The sequence below is a fragment of the Eulemur rufifrons genome, chromosome 4, assembly GCF_041146395.1.
Source record: "Eulemur rufifrons isolate Redbay chromosome 4, OSU_ERuf_1, whole genome shotgun sequence".
Lineage (NCBI taxonomy): Eukaryota > Metazoa > Chordata > Mammalia > Primates > Lemuridae > Eulemur > Eulemur rufifrons.
In genome coordinates, this window is record NC_090986.1 from 44,642,630 (window position 1) to 44,665,415 (window position 22,786).

At 34.0% G+C, this 22,786-nt stretch overlaps 1 protein-coding gene and 1 pseudogene across 4 annotated transcripts in view; one reads left to right on the top strand and one right to left on the bottom strand.

Moving 5' to 3' along the window:
- DACH1 (dachshund family transcription factor 1) overlaps positions 1-22,786 on the top strand; it is a 405,982-nt gene that overhangs the window by 45,823 nt on the left and 337,373 nt on the right. The window lies entirely within an intron of this gene.
- LOC138382867 (small ribosomal subunit protein uS19 pseudogene) lies at positions 4,857-11,353 on the bottom strand (annotated as a pseudogene).

Below are 22,786 nucleotides of genomic sequence, written 5' to 3' on the forward strand. Positions count from 1 at the left end.
CAAAGTGCCAGCTGCAGCTCAGGAAGAGAGAGAGGCAGGAGAAAGGGAGGTCGGAGCATTTATTTCCCTTCCTTTCTTCCGGCTGCCTTGGTGAGAGGTGGCTTCATTTTTCCTTCAGACTCACACTTGTTGCAGGGAGACCTTTTCTTACAGCTCCAGCCACATGCTCCAGTTGCAGTAACTGGTCCATTTCCTTGCGCTTTGAGGTGTCCCACACCTGGTAGCCACACTTTCTCTTACCGGTTTGCTTCAAGTCTGCTGATACTTTTGAAAATATTCCCTGCATCACCTAACACTCCTCAGGTACAACATTTGAGGGGATCGTATTCTCTATGGAGACCCTGATGGATGCAGGTCCCTTCTTAGAATTTCATGATTCCTGAATATGTATTTAGGAAACTAGAATGAGGACCTAGCGTGAAAATATGCTTCCAAAGGTTAGTATAGATTAAAAAAACACAATCTGGCATCTGGGTCAAAACCAAGCTTCTATATTGTCCAAACCCCAACGCAGAATATACTTTCAACAAATACATGTGTTTACTTTGAATTGTTTTTGCTAATTGGAAGGTAAAAATAATACCTTTGGAAATACTGGTGAGTATTCGTTACTGTTGATGCCTGCCTAACCTGGAGGACGAACCGTGAAGTGGCAGTGCGAGAGTAGAGACAGGATGACCAAAGAGGAAGCCGTTACCTAGAAGAGGCAAGGAATAGCGGTGGCTGGATAAGGGTCACAGCCCTGGAGATGATAATTCATAGCCTACAGTGACTTCACACTACAACTAAAGTAAATCCAAACTCCTTCTTGGGACTTTCAGGCATTGCATGACCTGTCCATACTGCTTTCTCCAACCTCACCTATGATCAAGCTGCATCCACAGTAACCTCCTCTCTGATCTTGCATTCACTGAACTCATTCCTCTGTCAGTGTCTTTTTCATTTTTCAAGTCTCCACTCACTTCTGCAGAGTGACCTTCACAGGCCACCTAGTGGAAGCACACCCACACCTGGGTTTCTTTGTATCAGGCCACCCTGTTTGTCCTAATTGTAACATGTGTTTATTTTACTTACTTGTTTCTTATCTCCACACCTTCTAGTGTCTTGAGGGCAAGACTGTGTTGGTCTAATTCAAAGCTGCCCAATGGAAGTATAATGGGAGGCATAAATGTGCCTTAAATTTTTTAGTAGTCACTTTAAAAAAATTAAAAGAAATAGGTGAAATTAATTTTAATAATATATTTCACTTCCTCAGTATATCCGAAATATTGGCATTTTAATATATAGTCAATATAAACAAATATTAAATATTTCATATACTGTTTTTCATAGGAAATCTTTGAAATGATATGTATCATTTATACTTATAACATGTGCCATCTAGACATTTCAAGAAGTCACATTTCAAGTGCACAGTAGAGCTACATGTGGCTGGTGGCTGCTATCTTGCTTGGTGCAGGTCTAGTTCCCTGGTGTGTTAGTAGGATCACTTTCCCCCAGAAGAGTGCTTCCCATTTTCTGAGAGCAATAAGTACTCAATAACTGACTCACCAACTGGCAGGATTGCACTGCATTTAGATACCTCTCTGTGTTGGAGCTGTAACAATGGAAAGAGAGCCAGAGTGTTGTACTAGAAACAGCGCTTTACATGATTTACGGTCCTGGGATCTGATATACAGCACATCTATAACTCTGCAACTTGGACAGTTCCACAGATCTGGGCCGTGGTTTCTCCTATCTGTAGAGTGAAAAAGTTGGACTAGCTGAACTTCAGTGTCATTTCTAGTCCTAATAGTATATATTTCCTTTCTCCTCACCTTTATATTTCTTCACATATTATAATTATAAGCAAGAAGTTCAGTCCAGGAAAAAATGGAATAAAGGGTCATATGCCACTAATCTCATAACAGCCTTTTGCTTTTCCTGTCACTTACACCAAGGTAATATCATTTCCAAAGAAAGCTCTGATTATATTCCTGTTTTTATTACATTATTAACTCATGAATATAGATATGTAGATATTTTTATTGAAATAAATATTTCAATAATATTTATTTGCCTCTTTGATTTTCTTTAGCTGTTTTATAAATTTTGTCAATTTTAAGACAATCTTAGTTTTGGTTAATCTGAGCTTATTTTAAGACCTGAAAAAAATGTTAACCTTCTGTCTTGTTAACATAGCCTATGTTCAAGGTTATACATGTTTAGTATTCAGTATTATATCTGTGAAATTTTACTTTTATCATTTATTGAGTTTTATTTACTTGGGAAAATGTCAAACCATTTTCCTAAAAAAAGACTTGAAGAATCACTCAAACCAGTGTTCCGAAAGGCAGTTATTATTTTTCTTATCACTCTGCTCTTTAATACCTTTTCCAGTTACTTTAAATTCTGATATGCCTAGTTGTGTTTCCTTTTATAAATGGCTATAAATGCTATTACCACCTTGTTTGAAAATGTATTATCTCACAGACTGTCTATTTATAAGAAAAAGTGCTTCACCAAGTTAAGAAACAGTGTTATTTTAGGCAATGGTAATAATGAATAACATTGTGCATTGAAGCCTGGCTCTCACTCAGCTACTTCCTTTTTTTTTTTTTTTTTTTAAGAGCCACATGAATACTTTCAAACCCACACCTAGAAAACAGTCTGTGGTCGTTTTTACTTGGACAGTCTTGCTCCAAGGAATATTTGGACATTAGCATAAAGGTTGCACATGTTATACAAAGTGTAATTAAAGAAGCTTTGATCCCCAAATGTCAACTAGCTTGCTAAGTGTCATAACAAAGTGTCAAGCATCTGGTATACAGTTAATTTGTAGTCATTAACTCCATATTGTTGATGTGACAGTTTGTTAGCAAAGCAAGCTTGACAGTTGCATTTTGTTCTTGATTGACACCTACAGACCTCCCCACCCGTTTAGTTTACATTCCTGTTGAGGTTTCCTCAGGTTGCATTTTTACTGTTTAATTTCCCCCAACTTATTAGTTGAAGTGCTGGTAAACTTTTAAAAACATATGCTTTGTTAGTACAGAATTTCAAATTCCTCCTCTAAAATGTGCAATAATGCTGGAAATTTAAAAAAAATACTTGATCTTATCTTCAGAATCTAAAGATTTCAAATAATGTGGCAACACATGCATTATCTTGATGCATAATTGTCACAAATAACATATTTATAATATGACAATTGCTATGGCAATTAATCTAGTCAGCACTAATTTCTTGTATAGTTCATTAATATTTCCACTTTCAAAGGCTCAGAAAACAGATAACTGGATACTTCATCATATTCTTAATTGCATTGATTTAATCCAAAGGGTCTATTACAATCTAATTTTGGTTTTTAATGTTTTAAAACTTTAGTTGTATTGAATTATATGTCACTTGTCTGATGCCAGGTTTTTGCCACTGTTATTAATAGCATCCCATTTAAAAATGTTTGGTAAGATACTTTATTCTTTCATTATACCAATCTACAGTTATACATGCAAGGTATTTAGTAAATTATGTGAAGAAAGAATCAAATACATATTTATTATCATAATATGTAGTAAATGAATTGATGTAAACAACTTATTTATTATAGGTTGGGTTGTTTAGCAAGGAAAATGCATAATTTATAAACTTGTATAAAGTTGTGGCAACAATCAGAAAGTTTCATTAACTAAAGGTAATTTTTAAAAAATGCTTATTTAGGAAAACTAAACATGCTAGACAAACACGATGAAAATGTGGATGGAAAGTTTTTAGATTTATATTCAGTTCATCTAGTTTATTTTCTGCTAGAAGATAGGGCCAGTTTATTTGTTGAGAGGATCATAATCCACTTTTTTAATCACTTGCATTAATTTTATCCTTTGCTCTCAAATAATTATAAGAATACAACATCACCATGGAGAGACTTACTGGCTAAGGGCTTGAAGTCTCAATTCAAACCTTCATTTTGCCCCCAAATTAGTATCTCATATGGGACAGATATCTTTATCTATTTAGACTTCAAGATTCTTGATGTATAGAATGAAGTCACTGGATTAGATAACCTCTTATGTTTTTTCTAACTCTAAAAATCATAAATTTGTATATTATTTTACATTATTATTGGAGAAGGGCCATCCATTTAAATATGGACATGATGTGCCTCAGACAATTTAAGCGTTTAAGTTTTGTCTATGTTAGCCTGTGTGAATATTCTGGCACGTCACTGGTTTGTCAGATGACTTGCGTTGAGAACCAGTCAAAGGAGATGATGTCATAGGTTTGTTCTTAAACCTGCTCCATACTATGATTGCTTTCCTTTCCCATTTGTACTGTCTTTGAGCTGGAAGAGCAAGAGTGAATTCTCCTTCAGAACGAAGAAAGGAAACCCCATTAATGGAAAGAGGGGTAGGTATCTGTGGCTGGAGGAGAGAACACGGGTCTAGATGTCAGAGGAGTTGTGGGACTGAGCTTGAGTCTGAGCTCCTGAGCTGACTCACCTGCATTGATCACTAGCTCGATCACATAAGACCTTGGGCAAGTGACTCAGCACATAGGACCTTTGGTTTCTTTATCCTAAATGTAGGATAATATTTACCTTGCAAGATTTTGTGATATTAAATGATTCAATGATTGTGCATAAAATGTCTGACCCTTAGTAGGAGCTCTATAAACAATAGTTTGACTACTAACTTAGTAAACTTAGGTTACTTAAAGGTTTAGTTTAGTCTCTCTTTCTCTGTGAAAGAAAAAATGCTAAAACTCGTTACTTAGAACTGGCATGCACGTGATGACCCAGTGCAGTGTCTAGAACATGGTACATAGCAGGCACTCACTTAATGTTTTGTTTTGGGGAGGGACTAAAGAAGTGTCTTTATTGGCTGAGCAGGCTACCTGAGGGGGATGAAGCGGGAGGAGTGGGTGGCACCGATGCCGGGCCGGCCGTGCTTCACCTGCTTGTGGGTGATGGAGAACTCCCCCAGGTAGTGGCCGATCATCTCGGGCTTGATCTCCACCTGGTTGAAGGTGTTGCCGTTGTAGACGCCCACCATGCTGCCCACCGTCTCGGGCAGGATGATCATGTCCCGCAGGTGCGTCTTCACCCCCTCAGGCTTCTCCATGCGCGGTGCCTCCTTCTTGGCCTTGCGCAGGCGCTTCAGCAGTGAGTGCTGCTTGCAGCGCAGGCCCGGGTTGGGCCGCCGCCCGCGCGCGCTGTACAGCTGCATCAGCTGCGCGGAGGACGTACCTGCAGCTGGTCCAGGTCCGCGGCGCGGTAGGTGAACTTGCAGAACGTCCGCTGCTGCTTCTGCTCCGCTTTGCCACCTTGCCGACTCCTCAGACAGGCCACTTAATGTGTCTGAATGTCAAAGTCCATTACATTTGTTTGCAAATTCTGAATATGTTTAAGATACCAAACAACTAAACAACATTTTAGTAGAAGCCCTGTATAAAGAAGAAGTTCGACTTAGGTAGTGGTGGTGTGTAAGAGTAACGATGAATTTTCACGTCTTGCGAAAAACTTGGGCCTGGAACAGATCCTGTGATTTGAGGCTGCCTGACTCTGCTGTTATTTACCACTTAACTTTTGTGGAATTGTGATTTAAACATCAATGGCAGTTTAAGTGATGTAGATCTTTGTAAAATAAATTTGGTCATAGGGTGGGATTAAGTATTTTCCGGGTGTTTCTGTTTTTAGTGGCAAACAACTGTAGCCTCTTCTTGTTAAGAGAAATCCCAAATTAAATAGTAGCGTACATTTGATTGGTTAATATATAATAATACATAAAATGCACATTGACTGGATATATGTATTGAATGCTGGAATCAGTTGGAAATGGACTTCAGGGAACTGCCATTTAATTTATTTTAATATATGTTTATGATGGTACCATTTGGATGGCCCCTAACCACCATTGACCTGTCCTCTATTACGAATTATAATACATAATTTTGGAAAGAAAGTAGTGACTTTAATCTGAACTTACCAATATAAGGAGAATACACTTCTTTTAAGAGTAGAAGTTGATTAAATACAATTACAGTTGTAGTGAATGTGCAAAATTATTCTCTAGCTTTAGGATTTTTAGTTGAGATAACAAATAGATATGTAAATGCATAACATATCAGAGTGTATTATGCTGATTATTCTGTAAGAGAGACAAGTGGAGATCAAGGATCCAGGACAGTTCAATTTATATCCTTGAGAGTAGTCATACTAATATTTTAAATTAAAATGCATATAAAATTAGAGCTTTATGCCTGTATTTAAATATATATTCCTTGAGTTCAACCCACTAAAAATCTATCAATAAATCATAAATCCTGAGTAAAAGTAAAATTTATGTGGAAGAACACTATGATCATTGAAATTAGTAGTGGGAGCACAATTTTAAACAGCTGTGGGCCATGTTAATTTGTAAGTCAGGTGTTAAAAGATTTCAAATACATGAGAGGAAACACATGAGTGACTTTCTCGGGAATGAGGCAGGATAGAAGGAAAAGCTCTTGAGTTCATTCTGCTTTAACTTAAAAATGCTTATGATCCAAAAGAATTGATTTTTAAAAATATTTTAATAGCTTATATAGCAACTTTTAGTTTCTAAATATATTCTTCTTTTTATTTCAAAATTTTATGGGGGAAGAAATGTTTGGGTTGCACATACTGTCTTTGTCCAAATATATTCTTAACAAATACTAACTTATGTGATCTTCACATGTAGATATTATTAACCCCACTTTACAGAAGTAGAAACTGAGCTTCAGGGGTTACGCCAAAGGACGTTTCAATTACCCTTCCTGTTACTTGCTCTCTGCAGCAAGATGGCAGCTGAACTAGCGAAGGCTTAGAATGAGGGGCTACTCCTGGCTTCCTAAACCCAAAGCCTAAGTATACTCAGTAATTTTTCGAAGAGTTTCTCCATTGTTTCTTGGTGTGAAATACTCTCAAAGGTGTCGGAGATTAAATAATTAAATGGTAAACTAGTAGTGAACTAGTGGTTTGTAAAGGTAAGCTTTCTGAGAGAGCTTTGCTTTTTGTTAGTTCATAAATTGTGATGGAAAAACGCATGGGCCATATCTAGTATTTGGAAGTTGTACTAATCTCAGTAAATATTTTAGTCATAGAAACCTGTTTTTTTATATTTAATCTGTAATATATAATAGAAATATGAGATTTTTCTTTTATAAATTTTTTGGTATAGTATTAATTAAGCATTTTATAATTTAAAATAAATATTTTTTGATTATTTTAATGTTTCGCTTGATGATAATTCTACTTAGGTTTTGTTGGAGGCTGTAGCACCAGTCTTAAAGAGAATGTTTTATGTTTATATACGTAATTAAAGAATATCAAAGAAACACATAATCTAAGTTTTGATATATTTTACTGGGACAAAATTAATAAATTTAGTAAGAAACTTCTTTGCTTACCAAATATAATCAGATAGCTTAGATAAGAATAGAGTTGATGAGTTAGTATGGAAGGAAGGTAAACTATTTCTCCTATTTTCTTCAAACCAATATTTATAAAAATATTTGCAGAATATTATTGAAAAAATGTTCTGGTTTAGTAGAATGAACCATACTGATTTCCCTGTTGAGCTGGGACATTGGTAAGCTATACTAATGAGTACAAGAGCCATTGCAGATTATAGTATTTTGGGAATTAGCAACTAAGCAAAACACACAAATTAAAGAATCAAGGGCATCATAAAATGTACTGCATCATAAAACCTACTTGTTCATTTATTTTGACAAGTGTAGTTTAATTTAAATTATTTATGGTACTGTGTACTCTACAAGTAACTGTAACGTAGTGCATTTTGTTAAAAATAATGAAGTTGAAGCTATATGAGCTTTTAGATATCATTGTGCTAAAAGATTGAGCAATCAATTCATTTTTTTCCCTACCATTTCTACAGACATTTCTAGAGACAAATTCATAGTATTTTCTCTTCCTATTCAGAATTTAAAAAGTCACCTGAGTCCATTGTGTATCTTGGCAATTTTATTACTTATACCTTAACTAGTGAATTCTTTAGGAATGAAATTCTTTCATAAAACAATCCATTTAAAATAAACAAAATCTCCCACAAATCCAGTGATTTGCTATAGTGGTTCACTATTCCACTAAATTCCATTATTCTTACTAAGGTTTACACATTGTAGTTGCTTATGATAAAAATATCTCCTTAAATGGACTCTCCTTTTATTGTGAAGTATAGTGTAACAGGACATTGCTTTGGGCCTTAGATAAACCTGAATTCAAATCCTAGCCTCTTTCATATTTATTTAACCTTTCGCTCAGCTGTAAATGGATTAATTCTTTCTAAATGATAACTTTTTTAGAATGTTAGTTAACATAACCAAAGTATCCAGTACAGTGACTGGCATTTAATCATCTCCCACTGAGTGGTAGTTGTCATTATATTAACTATTGTTAACCTCTGGAAATTTGTGAAATTGGCAAAGTTGGTCTTCAAATCAGCTTTCTACACCTTTGTGTCTTGTCTTCTTTCAGGCCGGTGATTCCGCTCTATCGCTGCATCCTGGACACACACACACACACACACACACACACAGTGATTTCTACCACGGCCTCCCAGAATACTAGGAAAGTATCTCATCCTCACCACTCTTTTCTCAGTCTCTTTCCCCTAAGGAGTCTGAGCATGAGGGGATTTACCACTCAAAAAGTGGGTGTTTAAATTTTTCTTTCTTTAGCTTCTTTTAAAGATGGGACTTTTATATTAGTTAATTTTTAATTATAATATCACCTTACACTTTATGTCCTTTCTGTTATTGATATATTTCTATGTGCCTCTGTCTCGTTAGTTTTGGTAATGAAGAATTGTATTATTTGAGCACATATATTTTGTAATGATGTTATTACTAAATAAAATGATGTCCCATGTAGAAGGCAATGCATTCTTGTTTGGAAGGAATAGGAAATTGATGTTACTATATCTTTAGCAGTAATGACATTCATTTTTTCTTATCTTGTGTTCTTTACATGTTAGGTAGGTCTTTTTCTGTTTTATTTATTAATTAGTGGCACTATTTTCAATATAACTTCAAAACTGCATATCTTAAACAATAATAAAAGAGTGTAAATACCTTTTGGGGATGAAGAATTTTTTTTCTTTTCACATACTTATTTTCTGTTGAAGTATGTTATGAATACCTCATCAGTTAAAAGATCTGAAGTTATTACTAAGAACGTAAATGACTAAACTTTATAAAAATGTTAACAATCATCCATTTTATTCCTCCCTTATGAAAACACTTAAAGCATATAACTGGTCTATGCTTTAGAGAATCCTTCAGAATTACAAATATGTCAAGAAATCTAATTTGTATGCATCAGCTTCCATTCCTGTGTTTGTGTTGGCTTTAAGTAGCAGCACAGCTTTTAATTGTGAGGTTTTAAGTTCTGCAATTAAAATTTACCCTTTTTACTAAGAGGGTTGAGTGATAGTTTTTGATTTACTTTAGACAGTTTAGACAAATTATATTTAAAAGAGCATAAAGATGCACAGAGCATTTCCTGATTCAGAGAAGGTCAAAGTGTCTTAGTCGCATTTTTTGAAAGTTTTACCTTGAATAACTAATGATTCTTCCTACTGTATTGACTAAATCTCGCTAAAGACACACAAGCAGGATGTCAAACTGCTTTAAAACATCAACTCCTTTGAAATCAATGACCAAATGACCTTGAACAGAATAGGGAACATGATATTTTATATCTCATGATGTTATATTAAAATCACCTCTATGAAGGATACAGAAATAGATTACATTAGTGCCTCCAAAGATGCTTACATTTCTCTTTTGATTACTTTTGTGTTTATAAAAATAATGAAAATTCTTTGCAAACTACTAGCAAATTTGTTTAGAGCTTTGACCCACAGCAAAAGTGTAGTAGAAATTCTGCAGACAGATGTTTAATTTGATCGAGGGAGACCATAAAATGGATAATTCTGGTCAATGATGAAATTTGAGGTCACAGAAACAGGTTTGTGGAATAACAACAACAAAAAATCTCTTGGAGACATTTGAGAAGAAGCATATTGAAGAGGGATTACAAATATGAAATAGAATTTAAATTAATTCCTGAAAAATCTGGAGGAGGTATCTGTGTAAGCCGGAGAGAAAAGCATTTCTAAGACAAAGAAATAAATATAAAAGAAAGCAATTTGAGATCTGCTTGGCATAGGTTGATATGGTGCATGCATTGGCCCAGGGTGGGAGGTATGTCAGGGATACTGTAACGGTCAGATCATGAAGAGTCTTGTGGCATCAGGGTATTAAGCAAGGGAGATGTATGATTCAAGTTGTGGCTTTAGACTAATGCATATTATTCTGGCAACATTATTTGATAAGGTTGATATTAACGTCAAGAAAAGCATTCAGGAGACAACTATAGTCATTGAGGTTGGAAATTATGAAGGCCTTTTAGGCTTAATTTACCCAGGCAGTGTCAATTGGACATAGAAAATGTGATAAAACCAAGAAATATTTGAGATTTGGAACTGAGAGAAATTGCTAAATTATTTGGGTGGTAGTAAACATCGAGTTTAATTTTTTTAATGAATTAATTTTTTAAAAATATTTTTATCTTGTCAATTTTTAGGAAATTAATTACCAAATGTTGCTGTTAACATTGATGTGATGTAGTGACCAAAAATACATGATTGGATTAATATTTCCAGGAATATTTATCAGAAAAAAGGCATAATAGCTTAAAATAAAAACTTAAATTATGTTTTGGCTTTAAGATGGAATGAAAATTTACTTTGACCAATCTTAAACCACACACTTCTGTTTTCTCTGTGAGTTTGTAAAGATTTATGGAGTTGCCCGATTGTTAATGGCAAATACCAGCTGCTATTTTTACATATTCAGGGATTTTTTTTTTTCTTTTTTGCAATCTGTGATAAATACTGGCAGAACGTTATAAAATGACAGGAGCGCGGGAAGTGTGAATGAACTGGCAAATATGAGGTTCCACTATTTATTTTAATCTTACTGAAGCTACAGTTTTGAACTATAAATATATTTGCAAATAATTTTATTGGCATGTTTTTATGTTGTTGTTTTGGACATAAACCTACCATTTTAATAGACAGTTGTTAATTTTGCATAAATATTACTTGGGCTGTTGTAGGGATACTGATTTAATTTGCTCATTCTGTTCTGTAAAAGGAAGGACTGTCTTGGGCAAAACTGCAAAGTGCCAGAAGTTCCTCTCTTGGGTTTTTCTTCTACTCATTCCTGGAACCTGGAGTTGCCACGCCGTCTCCATCTCCATCCACTTCCCATTTGTCCTGGAAGCCCATGAGGGTGTTCCCACCACATTTCCTACATTACAACCCATCTCTACTTTATGATTTTTTTATTCATAGTTGAGGAAATAAATTATCTAGTTATGGTATGGCAATGGAAAGGTCACGACATTTTGAAAGGCCTCCATCACTTTGGATCTAATTCAAATAAGTCACTATCCTCATGGAGATTTTTGACTGAGTAGAGAAGGATGGCAATACCATAAGTCGGTAAAAGGAATATTCTAGGGTGATTAGACCAAGAGTAGATTAATGGTATTGTGAGATGATGGTGAGCTTTGAGAAATATGATGAGGAAATTCTTTATAATCTGTAACACTGCTTAGATTTAAATAATTTGATTTTGATTAGAATGACATTAATAAGTACTGATATACAATAGGTACTTAATGCCTAAGGTTTTGTATTTAAGTCTTTGTGCTTAGGTTAATTACTAGTGGCTGACTGCCTACAAGGCAAAAATATTAAAAAATAGAATGAAAATTTTCCTAGTTGAAATAATCAGAAAAATGAAATTGTCAGACTATGTTCTCTCACATTGTAGGTAAATTTTGTGACAAGTAAGTTCTGTTATCCTAGGGTATGACATTAATGCCACATATCAAAAGGAAACTCTATAATTTAGTGCTGTGATTGTAGAATGTCTCATGAAAACTACTTAAGTCTCAGCAAAACTCTTGATCTGTATGCCTAAACACCTGGTCAATTTAAACAATTGAGTGACATTTCTTGGAAGAGCCTCAAAATTCTAATAAGTGATAGATTCAAAAACTATTACCTCTTTAAAAATTGTCTTTGACTATCCTCTGATGAAAACTGTCACAAAGAAAAGAAAATAAAGATTATAAAGAATTCAAATGGATATTACCACATTTATTTCCCCAAGCAAATCTGAAAACTGTGTGCTTTATATCACTCTTAAAAGAAAGACCTCCTAATAAGAATTACTAAAATATTTGTCTAATTAAAAGCCAAGCATTTTCAGAAGATTCTAACAGTAAACCAGGGTATTCAGTACATTTCAGTTCTGTATTTCTGACATTTACAAGGACGACAGACAAAGCAAAATAAAATATTATGTGTTTTCCTCAAAAAACAAACCACAGCTGGTGGTTTTAATTTTATTCCTGCCAGCCGTAACAGCAGCCTTTTTAAATATTAAAAGTATGAATTAAAGCTTCTGAAAAACAGTTGCCATATAAATTTCCTTAACCACTATTAATTATATATGAAGTATCAGAAGATTGTCCTGGCTTAGTTGGGGTGGTTTTTTGTATGATGAAGATAGCAAATGTTGAATACTCCAAGGCTACCAAAAACCTTTCAGAGAATATAGTTGAGCATATCCATCAGCCTGTTCTTGAAACCATCAAGAAAGTATTACTAGCCTTCAAGATTTCCTCCTTGCTTCCTGGTCTCATGGTACTTTGATGATAATTGTATACAAATTCAAATTGAACCCTTATTGACTCTTTACAATAGAGCTACCTGATAGAACTTTCTCTGATACTAGAAATATTCTGTGTCTGCCTTGTTCGGTTCAGTAGTCACTGGCCACATATGGCTATTGAGCACTTGAAATATAGCACGTATAATTGACGTACAGAATTTTTAAATTTACTTAATTTTGATTTAAACAGACGCATGTAGCTATTGGCTACTATACTGCGTAGTGAAACTCCATAGCATGGAAGGTACATTACTGTGTTCCAGGGAGGACAAAACAAACAAGCAAACACCAAAGACTCTCCATGTGGTAGGGGAGACAAGATATAAATATGTATGTAAATAATTAAGTATAATTGAGAATGCTGAAGATAATTAGGCATACCAAAAAATCTAAAACAAAATACTGGAGCAAAATGTGGGGAAGGATCAATTCTAGTTTGCTATGGAAGATAAAGTTTTATGGAAATAGAAATTTAGACAAGCTTTGGTTACTACCTTGATAGATTAGAGCTAATGGCATTCCAGATGGGGGGAACTTTGTGAGCAAAGGCAGGGGCTTTGGAAAGCAGAGGCCATGACTTACAGTGAGTGAGCGATAAGATTTAGAGAGAGGGTGGAGAAAGAGGGGCCTGAGTCTTGGCAAGGACCTTAAACAGGATAGGCAAAAAAGTATTATTTAGTTGACATAAGAGAATCAATCACTAAAGATACAGGGAGGCCAAATGAAGGTTATAAAATAGCCCAGGAGAGAGGTTTGAGGCCAGAATCAGAGTGGTGGCAGTGGTGAGGAGGAAGGTGGCAGGCAGAAATGTCTTGGGTGTATTCTCCCACAGCTACTATCTCACATGCTAGCGTATACTTAAAAAGGGAATATAAAGCCCAATTTGTGCCTCCTGTGTATCTGTAAACTTCTCAGCTTAGTACTTAATTATATTTCATAGTGATTTATTATTAAGTACCTAGTCCTAGGCCAAAACGGGTAAAAGTTCTAAAATGTTTAAGAATCTAGCAGGATCTAATTAACATATTAAGTCTGGTTTTGAAGAGAGTGTGTGAGATATGAACTATGCTTTTCACGGCTAGATTGTATTGATAATGAATGGATGGGAAGAATAAAAAGGAAATACAAACTTACTATTTTTTGTGACCTGATTTAAGCCTGATTCAGTCTCTATAAATGGTAGGAAAGCTTAAAGCTTTTTCCAGGAAATGAATGTCTAGTTGGTTGAAGATTTTTTTTTTTATGATTTACTTTTGAATGAAAAATTTAGAAACAGTTTAAGTAGACAATTCAAAATTTAAGAGGAAGTTGTATATGTAAGGAATATTTATTCATATGTATGGTTTTCACAATTTTTAAACTTAGAAAATTTGCATATTTACAATCATGGGCAAATGCCCGAACTTGGCGCTCTGCAAATAGATTGGCATATAGAATGTACTTCAGTTTAAAATTTGTAAATATAAATAAAATATGTTCAAATAAAGAAGTAAAAATTCCAATTCTTTATGAATTATCCTACTTAAAATAAACAAAACAAAAGCTATATATAAACACTTGGAGAATTTTATCAAACTGTTCGGGTATTTGTTAAAAACCTAGTTGTGTAATGAAATTGCTAAACAGGATGTTAAAGCATTACCAGGAATCTTACACATCTTCAGTGTATCAGAAATTGTATACATGTTTTGCTGAAAGTTTCAGCTTGTTCAAAAATGCTTTTAGATATTAAACTGGTATTTTATTCCCATAAATACTTTTCATTGGTATGTGTCTCTTTCAGGGAGGTTTCAAAATAGGACATAAGAACTTAACCTTAAATGTGTTCATATACTTTGAAATTTTACCCATAAGTTATTATCATAAACATTTTGCATACAGTTAGAAAAGTTTATTTTTCATATACCTTGGTAAATGTTGGAGGTAGGGCTTTGTTTTTGCCTATTGTTTGCTTAAACCTACACAATTAAAACTACTTCTCTGAGTAAGTTCTAAATTTTTGCTTCACATATTCCTTGGCTTATAAATGTGTGTGTGAGTTTTTAATATAATGAAACTGCTAGCATATCCATAATGATTTTAGCAGTTTTACATTTTGAGTGTGTTTGTCTCAAACTCCAAAAACAATGATATATTTTCTATTCCAAATTAATCTTTGTTTTCATTATTCACAAAAGACTGCAACTCTTTTGGTTGTTAGATATTCTTTGTTCTGATTTAAACATATCCTATCACAAAAACTTTACATATGTGTTAGTTTGCATTAATGCAAAGGATAAAATCTTTTTCTTTCTTTTCTCTGGATTGGAGATTTGTACATATGTGTTACATTTTCTGGTTGCTCTCTGTTTTTGCTAGCTTTCATCTTAAAGCTGAAAATTTTGCTAACTCTTTGTCTTTCTTTCAGTAATTTAATTTTACCAGAACAGATTAAATATGCCTTATTTATATTAGCATATAAATTAATAATGATTCAAACAATTATTTAACATATCATAGAAAAAAGGGCCTTAAATGAATTTACAAATCCAGTTGGCCACTGCTTGTGACTTAGATGCTGATAGCTCTATTTCTCAAAGTTATTTTTTTCTCTCATGTTCATAAGCTAAATTTAAATCCATCCTGGAATATAAGAAAAATAAAGGATGGTGAATATTTGCTAAAAAAGCAGACAATCTGAAAGGATTAAAATGCTTTAATCAGACAGAAAAAAAAGGCTTTGGCCACTTGATTAGGGCTGATTTCCACCATCTGCTTATACTTACTGAGGATCTAGCCCTGACTGAACACTAATTTGTGCACTTCCTAGAAATTGAAATCTCTCAGCAAGCAAATTAACAAGAGCAGGGATTCAGCAATAATGGAGCTCCTCGGCTTTTGTTTCCCTCTGACAGATGGACAGGGTGCGCTCAAATTGAATTCAGCTTTAATTGCATTGTGCCATTTAAAATTTTATCTGCTCCACAGATTTTGTTTACAGGTTTCAGGATTCCAAACCTTTGGAAGTTTTTTTTCTTTTCTTTTTTTTTTTTTTTTTTCCAGTACTGGGCAAGATAAAGAACATTGTAATTCTGTGTGACTGGGAGGTGTTCATTACAACTCCTTGCCCTGAAGGGTGGCACATTAAGAAAAGGAATTATGTTTTAAAGTCTGGGGCAAATGGGAAACAATTCAAACTTTGCATATGTTCAAATATTGGCAGCTCATAAATAAAAGTAACCAGAAATGCTCTGTATTTCATATCTAAATAAGAAAGTAATTTGCCTTGTCTCAATTAAAGCATTTCAAACTTTGCCTATCAGTGTATCACTTAGAACTGCGAACTCCTGAATTCTAGAGATAAACTTTTTTGTAAATGAATCATGATATTCTAAAATTACTTTTAGTTTCTGTTTGATTGACAGTCTTCAGATAGAACTGACTTATATGAACTGTTCTTTTGAGCAGAGGTATAAAATACTAAATCATTTAGGCATGTCCTAAACATTCCTGTGAATCTAACGCTGAAGATGCATTTGTTGCAAAATTGCTTGTCAATCTACAAGCCTTTCCTCATAAATCTATGGCTTAGTAGGTACTAAACTCTGACATTTCTGGTGGCAAACAGAGATCCTGAAAGCTTGAATATACCATCATAAGATTTGATTTGCACCCTATTTATGTGTGAAGATTGAAGACTTTCAGCTATTGAGCACCTTGCCAGGAATGACTGAATTTGCTTACATAAGGCAGATAGCTCAGCCTGAGGAAGGAGGGGAGGGAGGACTACAAGGGAAGGAATGGATACCCCGAAGTCTAGAGAACACTGCTGTGTGCTTATCCATAAGTTACATGTTTGTTACATGTACTGAATAAACTTCTTCAAGTATTTTACCTACTTCAAAATACATAGTTTCTATTTGTTTATATTCAGTTTTATTCCATCATTTCCTTCCACTTAAGACTAATTTGTAAACGGGATATTAGTGATCTGCAATGTCTCCTTGGATATGGCAGGGTATTATATATCTTTTTATTGTTGCAGAGATCTTTTCAAAGGGATTTCCTAAATTGTTATTAATAATTAAAATGATCAAAGAACCATATCTGAGGCCGTCAAATTAGCTGCTGAATTCTATTAAAATACCATGTAGATTTTTGGATAAAGCAATACCATTCTAGAAAACAGGCTTATATTTTATCACAATGAGTCATTTTAATATTTTTCAGAGGTCTCCGCTAAATGAGGATTTGAAACCCTGCCTGGTTAAGTAATCAAGTGTAGGTGGTGTAGAGAACAACTTAGTTTTATGAACTTCAGGAAAATCTCTCCTGATGATCTTCATTTGCTATCACTACTTTCTTTATAAGCAGTTGGGAGAAAAGGTGTCTATTGTAAAGGAGCAAAATGCTATTATCATTAAACAACTTAAAAATCTAGAAGGGAGTCCATTCTAAAATTTTTTGCTTTCAATGTTTTCTGAATAGGGCTTCACGGAGAGAAAGTTGATCTATAAAATATACTTACTTCCTCTTTTATGTTTTCCCCTTGTGTTTTTCAAATTGTGTTTGTTTTATTCTTTTTAGCACTCTGGCTATGTCAAATTAGATTTTTCAGCTTTCTTTTCCCCTTTGCTTCCCTGCTGCCATTAGATGCATCTGTGCTTTATTTTAGTTTCTTTCTCAGATACTGTTCTTCGGAGGGATTGAATTTGTATATAATCACAATATTTGAGAGCTGAATGGAACCTTAGAGAAAGTCTAGTCCAACTTTATCTTTTTATAGATGAGGAAACTGAGACCCAAGGCTACCCTGTAAATTGTCAGAAAGGCTAGAATTAAGAACCAGGCTCATGAATCCCATCTTAGTGAAATTTCTGGAAAAACCAGAGGCCATGTCCCTGAGGAAGTTATGAGAGGATCATAACTACCAGTGCAACATTCTCTACAAACATAAGCAGAAAAAAAAAATCTATAAACGGATCACTGATAGAATAGAATATACACACATACAAAGCAAATGAACAATCAAGATTTTTTTTTCCATCGTAGAATGGATAAATAACGATTTCTCATTGCCAATTCTCATAATGCTTGCTGCATTTATAACTCATACCCGTATTTTTCTTTTTGGCTCTTCTAGTACACATTCTGTACCTAGGTTATAAGCATGTATTTGTAGATTCATAGCTTCAAATTTTGGCCATTTTCAAAACCACATGGCCAGATTTGGGCTACTTTTACTTAATGGGGAATTCCGTCATAGAGGTGCCAATAAGAGTGCCGAATGAACCTCGTGTTCTGTTCTTGCCAACACTGTGGTTGAGAGCCGGTATGTGCTATCTGTCTCGGGTTTATAGTCTGGTACAATAATGTCATTGCCCCATGTGGCAAATGGTGTAAGCTATTGTAAAACTGTTTGTCTATGTGATTAAGACATTGCTGCAGTGTGCAGCACCAGCCAATTACTTTTTTAATTTAATTATAGCAGAAAAAAGAGAATAGCATAATAGAAATTCTTGTCATAGGGAATATGTAAAATGTAAATTGAAGAGCCATGAAAATTTCATGCATTGGCAGCCTGATTTGCTTTTATTTTCAACTTGTTATAAAGACTGCATTTATTCAATGCCATAAAATAAGACATAGCAGCATTTAGTAATTACTTAGTTCTACATCAAAATAATTATATACTGTATGCACTTGTGATCCCCTTTGCCGTATATGAATGTAAAAATAAACACTTCTGGGCCTGTATCAGTTTTTACTTTTAGACAGTGTAAATAAAGCTGAATCTTCAACTTTCAAATTAAAACTGATAACCTTGGGCATTCAAGGCTTTTATAAAGGAAGGGGGGAAAGTTTAGCTTGCCTCAAAACAGGTTGTGTCTCTGGAATGCTTCTGGGACTAAAGAGATCAATTAAGTGTGTATAAACAAACAGTTGGAAAAAAGCTACTAAAACAACAGAGGAGAGAGCTCTCTATTGGGCTCCAGAGGCCTGGGGGAGCGAAGTTTCATTAACTGGATCTGAAGTCCTATGGCCTTCTATAAACAGGCATTAATTAAAGAATGTAAAAAATAAAGTTTCAGACCTTGCAATATGTTAATGATCATATGATTCAGGGCCCGGGAAGGAGAAGAGCAGCAGAGGTCATAAAATAAGCATGAAGCATTTAATATGAGTGCTTGGCAGGGATTTCTGCAAATTAGTTGGTTATTTGCTGGTCCAAAGCAAATTAAGGTGATTTTGCTTCACTTGCTAATTTTTTATGTGCATGCTTGGCAAAATGTTTTTCACAAATGGATGAAGGTTATTGTTAATGGCATAATGAGAAATATTAACATATTTAAATAAACTCCCAAATTCTGACATACAACACAAGCATGTAGTTTTTTATTTAACACAGCCATTGAAATTCTATTAGGTCCTAAGATGGTTTTACATGAAATTATGAAAAATATTCAAGTCGTAATGTTTGGTATTTATGAATGCATCTTAAGAACTTTTTCATACATTTGCCTAAGTGTTTTTGAAAACATTATAGGCAATGGATATATATGTGTGTAAGTGTATATATACGTGTGTGTGTGTGTATATATATATATACACATAAAATCTCAACTTTCTTTTAAAACCAACTTTCATAGTTCATTTGCTTGATGTTGGAGAGGGGAAAAGTAGAACAGATGAAAGCATACCCCAAGAGTAAGATACTAAATTTAAGGCTGATTATGGTTTTCAGAAGTGACATTTTTGAGATTCTAGATTTAGTGACACACAGCCTGCTTGCTTTCTTCATTTACTTCCTTATACCTATTTTTATTTTAATTTTGACCAGGCTAAATTATTCCTGTTTATGTATTCCTACTTGGTTCCCCTGAAATGATTTTATTTCATCTGGGTACTCAAAGTGGAGCTTAAAAATTGGAGCAACTTCTCTGGAAAACTCTTTTGAAATTACAGTGAAACTGTTCTGTCACTTTAATTACCATGAAGTTGCACAGAAGTACTGAATTTGGCAACAGAGCCTTATATAGAAGGAGGTTCTGGAGTAGGATGCTAGTATTGACATTGTTCTGTTACAGCAATTTTAGATGGACAAATTGCAGTTGAGAAAATTTCATGACTCGGTAAAATGAGCAATGATGACATCTGTGGATGCGGGTCTGTTCATATCTTTGCAGAGCCTTTAGGGAAATAAATATCTCGGAACATTCGGTGAAGTGAAGCTCACTCAATAAATCAACCTGACACAATAACACTTCTGGCACATGAGCCCTACTTCTCCTCAGCACCACCTACCCCTCTGTGTTCCTGTGCTACCAAATGGTGTCTCCCCACAGGCCTCTAAATCAAATCATAGCACACAAATACAGTGAGAATTTATTGGGAATTGGTTTTGTTCGGCAAAAACATTACTTATTAGATGAACTGAAATGATAATAAATTTTGACCCTTTAAGGACTGAGCCGGCTCAGGCAATGTGCTGGTTAATAGAAGGCTTCTAGAATTATCTTAAGGGTATGATCTTACCAGGAGCTGTTTTAAGTCTTATTGGAATTAAATTTCTAATTTTCAGCTGAATTTTTCCTTCATGTCACGTGAAATTTATCACCTGGAAATACCACATTTTCTTTTTTAAATCCTTCAGGATGAAATTGGGACATTTGCTAGTAATATTTAAAGTAATAAGCAAAAGCTGAAGTGTATGCATGTGTGTATATGTATGTATGTGTGTGTGTATTAAAGCAGCTTTGAATAAATACAAGGTAAGTACAGGGTAGCTCAAAAATGATAATATACAACTAAAAATTTCTGCCATAATTAGTAGAATATTATATATGAGGTAAGAAAGTAAGAAAGAAGATTATATTAACATCTACAATATTAGAACTATCCATACATGTGAGAGGATTATATTAATTTGCGCTTATTTGGAGTTTCTATGTGTGAAAAAACAAGAAATAGAATGTTAATTCTTCTTACTGGGGGAAAATAACAGCTGATTGCTATTTTTATTATAAATTTCTTTCCCTAGAGGCAATAGTTAATAAGATCAATAGGCAAAACCATTTTCCTATCCCTAAATGTTTGTAGATCTCCTTGGAAAATAAAATATTTTTCTATAAAAAGTTTAATGGTGAATTTTCAAATTGAATGTTTCATGAAGTCACCAGCTTACAGAGCAGTATCATATATTGCTTGTCTTCTATACAAAGTATGTGATGTGTCTCTATGTGATTTTCTTCTTTATGTAATTTTGTTTATGTGATTTCCTAATTAATCATAGTGCTTATAATTAGTTTGAAATATATTTCCTGTTTGTTTACCTGCTAAGTGAGTCACTTTTTAACATAAATATGCCTTGGGAGATGTTGGAAATCTTTCTGGAGGGAAAGTTTGTAACCTTAAATCATTAAACTAAAACATATTATAGCATTTCCAGTGGGAATTACTGATACTGAAAATTTGGTTAGTAGTTAAAGAGCTTTGTCACCAGCCAAATTTGTAAAAGTGATGGTATAATATACTATGTATTATTGAAAAGAAAAAAAAAGTAAGGTTTTTATAATAGCTATAGTTTTACTTGCTTAGTTTTGATCTATAAGAAATAATTCTTTTACCTATTTTTATCCAAGTGAAAGAAACCTTAAGTAGCCTTTAATTTGTCTTTAATTAGAACAACTTTTAATTTTTCATTATATTCTGGTACAAAAAAGAAGGACTGTTATTCTATCATCTTTTTCATGAAGAAAATACCAAAATCCAAAGAATTGAGGCAATTTGAAGTCACCTGTGGAGTTAATAAATTGATTATTATAAAATCTAAAGTCTGAAAGCTAAAAGAGATTTCTTGACAGCATCTTGTCCAATAACATAAGGTGTTCCAGAAATAGAGTTGCTTACTCCTTTCTTAAAACTCTTGAGAAAACAAAAGTCTATAACTTGCTTTGAATGTTCATGTCTCATAATACTTTTCAATATTTTCATAATGTTTATCCTAATTTATTCTCACTGTAAGTTGTTCATTCTGATAACTGTCTGCCATGTAAGCACCTACTACGTGGCAGTTACTATGCCAGGCTATGTACATGCGTTTTTAAAATTTCTTTCTTCTAACAGTCTTACAGGACAGATACTATAGTCCCTATATTAGAGCTGGAAGATTAAAATTGGAAGAGGTTAAATATCTTGATCAAGGTTGTATGTCATACAAGGGGCTTGAGAAGTATATCGGGGTGATTGCAAGATCTGAATTGTTTTAGTTTTGGTTTTTTCTCAGTAGTACATACATGCCCCTGGACCATTTATTGCCCTATATCAGGCATCATACTAAGTGCACATAGAGGTGAATGATATGTTGTCTTTATTTCCTTTGGAGGAATCTAACTCTGAATAAATGATTTCAGTATAAAATGAGAATGCTGTGGGATTATAGACAGAGTTACCAGCCCTCCCTTGGAGAGACTGAAAGCCTTAGAGAGGAGCTGGAAGTTGAACCAGGCCATGATGTATAAGTCAAAGGCAAAGGAGAGGAAGAAATAAGAAAATAAACATGGTACAGTGTGGGAATATCAAGAAGTACTGTTAGTAGATTATGTAAGACTTGGGAGAAGCATTAAGAAATGAGGATTAGTTAGAAATGTGAATTTACTCCTATCTTTACAATGTGATTTAAGTACTTGAAGCCCATTAGTATCATATCTTTTGCTGAAAAAAAAAAAAAACTTCATTCCTTTATGTTCTGATCATTTTTCTTGGTAAGTGGAGAAGCCAACCTAGACATGTGCTTCTAAATAAAAAATAGACTTTGCTGGGAGTAGTGATATTATCTCATTTCATACTCTTATTTATATTACTCAGTAATATAAAAATGTTAATGAACTGAGAATTCAAAGAATGGTTTGTTTGATTTCTTGAGATTTTCTTTTAACCATTTATGGCTATGGTTTAAATATACTATATTCTAAATATATTATTTTCTAGCAAGATTTAAAATATGGTTAAGATTATTTGGGAAATAAGACCTTGT